Source organism: Carassius auratus, unplaced genomic scaffold (genome assembly GCF_003368295.1).
Source record: "Carassius auratus strain Wakin unplaced genomic scaffold, ASM336829v1 scaf_tig00000491, whole genome shotgun sequence".
NCBI classification, from domain to species: Eukaryota; Metazoa; Chordata; class Actinopteri; order Cypriniformes; family Cyprinidae; genus Carassius; species Carassius auratus.
In genome coordinates, this window is record NW_020523303.1 from 1 (window position 1) to 3,677 (window position 3,677).

The window sequence follows — 3,677 nt, forward strand, 5'->3', positions numbered from 1 at the left end:
GTTTTTTGGTTTTATTTGTAGTAAAACATGGTTAATTTTCGTAGAGGGAAAAGGAATACATATTACATTCAAGTTAATCGTTTTGATACGTATGTGTTCAAATGAATGTAATAACTTTTCTTGTACATCTTTTTTTATTTTGGGAAAATTACACCTACAAGGTCAGGGGTCCAAGCCAAATTTCATCCATTTTCTTCAGGAGACTTGAGGACTACTGCACCAGTTTTGGAGAGAACAATGTTAATAATAAAGCAAACAAGACTTGTAACTTTTACGAATATACAGTGTTGATTACTGAATAAATGGTTTGCACACTCTTGTACATTACTGTTGTAAGTTTTGTTCTGGGTAATTTTTCAAACACACCTACTGGTACCACAACATGATCGCTGTAGCACCTGACCACTGCATATTCATTTTGCAGTTGATAGTGTCGCCATAGAAATGCACCATCCTCTCCTAATTAGGCTAGCTTAATTTATGACATGGCTAGAACGCAGCATTCAGCTGGTCCAACCCAATCAAACCACACCTGAACTAGCTAATCAAGGCATTTCAGATCACTGGAAAGCTACAGGCAGGTGAGTTTGATTGGGGTTGGAATTGACCTGTTCTTGAATCTTTAAAATTCGATTTTACAGAGGTTGATATTGCAGCAACACGTATTTGTCTTAGTTTTTGTGCGGTTTGCTCACAGGCTGGGAGGATGACAGCTCGAGTGTATTTCTCGTTGATTGCTGTTTTTTTCGTGTCTGTTCGGATACTTGAGCATAGCCCACGCTATTCAAAGACGAACCACAGGTGAAAAGATCTGTTGATTTCATTACACACCCTGAAGAAATGCGGAAATAAGTGACTCCCAGTCTTTGGAAGTAATTAACACGGTTTATGAATTATTAGGTTTTCAAACCCCTTTGATTTGAAGCAGACAACTATGTATAAAATTTGTATTTCGGTTTGAGACCCATTCCGAAACCCCAGATTTAAAATTGCTGAAACCGCACTCCCTGGCCTCTCCTAATGATCCACTTGAATTCTCTAGTGGATGGTTTCTGTCCGGCGAGGCTGACGGTCGTGCCGTTCCATCGAGGATGTTCCTCTGATGAAGACTGCCCTGGAGGGCACAAATGCTGTCAATTTGACTGTGGGCCTGTTTGCGTGCTGCCTGTTTTCAGTGAGTTTCAGTTAATAATGGATGCTAAGGCTGAAAACACACACATTAGTAACCCAATGAATTCCATGTACGTTCTAAGAGACTTTGCCTTTTGTTGTTCTCCTCTAAAGTCGGTTTGAATTCATCCCTTAGGATGGTTTTAAGGACAGGATGGCTTTACAAAATAAAGCCGAATAATACTTTGAACGGTGGTCCTCAATTCCAGTACTGGAGACCCCCTGCTTTGCACACTTTGTATGTCCCCCTTATTTAACACTCCTGAACATCAGCTTGTCAGGAGAGAGAGCCATGAACTGGACCAACAAGTTGATCTCAATCAGGTGTGTTAAATAAAGGAGACCTGCAAAATGTGCAAAGCGAGGGGGCCCCAAGGACTATAAAATTGAGAACCACTGACTTGGAATAGAATTCTTTCTTTAGCTAAAACTTGTTATTCATGCTTTGAATGTTTTGTTGTATAACGAAGTGGCATACTGTCTATATCAGGGTTCCTCAAATCTTGCCCTGGAGGTCCAATGCACTGCAGAAGTTAGCTCCAAACCTTATCAAAGTCGCCTGCCTGTGATTTTTCTAATGATCCCAAAGACATGGATTGGCACCGATTAGCATGCCCAAGTGTGTTTGATTAGGGTTGGACCTTAACTCTGCAGTAATGTGGATCTCGAGGTCCAGATTTGAGGATTCCTGGTCTATATGCACAAACTAAAGCTGACTATCTGTGTTCACGCAGTGAAGCCGGGTCAGTGTCCCGTACCGGAGATGATTCCACTGTGTGCTAAAAGCTGTTTCCGTGATGGCCAGTGTCCTGCCACGCAGAAATGTTGCCCAACCACCGGTGGCTTTGCATGCAGTGAACCACGTGGTCAGGGAAGAGATCAAGCAAGTTGCCAGGGAAGCGGAGCTGGTCAGGGTGCAGGACAGGGAAGCGGGGCTGGTCAGGGTGCAGGACAGGGAAGCGGGGCTGGTCAGGGCGCCGGACAGGGAAGCGGGGCTGGTCAGGGAGCCGGTCAGGGAAGCGGAGCAGGTCAGGGTCAGGGAAGCGGAGCAGGTCAGGGTCAGGGAAGCGGAGCGGGTCAGGGCGCCGGACAGGGAAGCGGAGCGGGTCAGGGCGCCGGACAGGGAAGCGGAGCCGGCCAGGGAAGCGGAGCTGGTCAGGGAGCCGGACAGGGCCAGGGAAGCGGAGCTGGTCAGGGCGCCGGACAGGGTGCAGGTCAGGGAAGCGGAGCCGGCCAGGGAAGCGGAGCTGGTCAGGGAGCCGGACAGGGTCAGGGAAGCGGAGCTGGTCAGGGAGCCGGACAGGGAAGTGGCGCTGGACAGGGAAGCGGAGCTGGTCAGGGAGCCGGACAGGGTCAGGGAAGCGGAGCTGGTCAGGGCGCCGGACAGGGCAGCGGCTATGGACAGGGCGCAGGTCAGGGCAGCGGCTATGAACAGGGTAGTGGAGCTGGACAGGGAAGCGGACAGGGCCAGGGAAGCGGAGCTGGTCAGGGCGCCGGACAGGGTGCAGGTCAGGGAAGCGGAGCTGGTCAGGGAGCCGGACAGGGCCAGGGAAGCGGAGCTGGTCAGGGAGCCGGACAGGGTCAGGGAAGCGGAGCTGGTCAGGGAGCCGGACAGGGAAGTGGCGCAGGACAGGGAAGCGGAGCCGGTCAGGGCGCAGGACAGGGTCAGGGAAGTGGCGCAGGACAGGGAAGCGGAGCTGGTCAGGGAGCCGGACAGGGAAGTGGCGCAGGACAGGGAAGCGGAGCTGGTCAGGGAGCCGGACAGGGAAGTGGCGCAGGACAGGGAAGCGGAGCCGGTCAGGGCGCAGGACAGGGTCAGGGAAGTGGCGCAGGACAGGGAAGCGGAGCCGGTCAGGGCTCAGGACAGGGACAGGGAAGCGGAGCCGGTCAGGGCTCAGGACAGGGTCAGGGAAGCGGAGCCGGTCAGGGTGCAGGACAGGGTCAGGGAAGCGGAGCCGGTCAGGGAAGCGGAGCCGGTCAGGGAAGCGGAGCCGGACAGGGCCAGGGAAACGGAGCTGGTCAGGGAAGCGGCGCAGGACAGGGAAGCGGCGCAGGACAGGGAAGCGGAGCTGGTCAGGGAAGCGGCACAGGACAGGGAAGCGGAGCTGGTCAGGGAGCCGGACAGGGTCAGGGAAGCGGAGCTGGTCAGGGCGCCGGACAGGGCAGCGGCTATGGACAGGGAAGTGGAGCTGGACAGGGAAGCGGCTATGGACAGGGTGCTGGACAGGGCAGCGGCTATGGACAGGGCAGCGGCTATGGACAGGGCAGCGGAGCTGGACAGGGAAGCGGAGCTGGACATGGTGCTGGACAGGGCAGCGGCTATGGACAGGGCAGCGGCTATGGACAGGGCAGCGGCTATGGACAGGGCAGCGGCTATGGACAGGGAAGCGGCTATGGACAGGGAAGTGGAGCTGGACAGGGAAGCGGCTATGGACAGGGTGCTGGACAGGGCAGCGGCTATGGACAGGGCAGCGGCTATGGACAGGGTGCTGGACAGGGCAGCGGCT

General features: G+C 54.0%; 1 pseudogene; it reads left to right on the forward strand.

Moving 5' to 3' along the window:
• Window positions 1-706: 706 nt before the first annotated feature.
• On the forward strand, window positions 707-3,229 carry LOC113069002 (fibroin heavy chain-like; annotated as a pseudogene).
• Window positions 3,230-3,677: the final 448 nt, after the last annotated feature.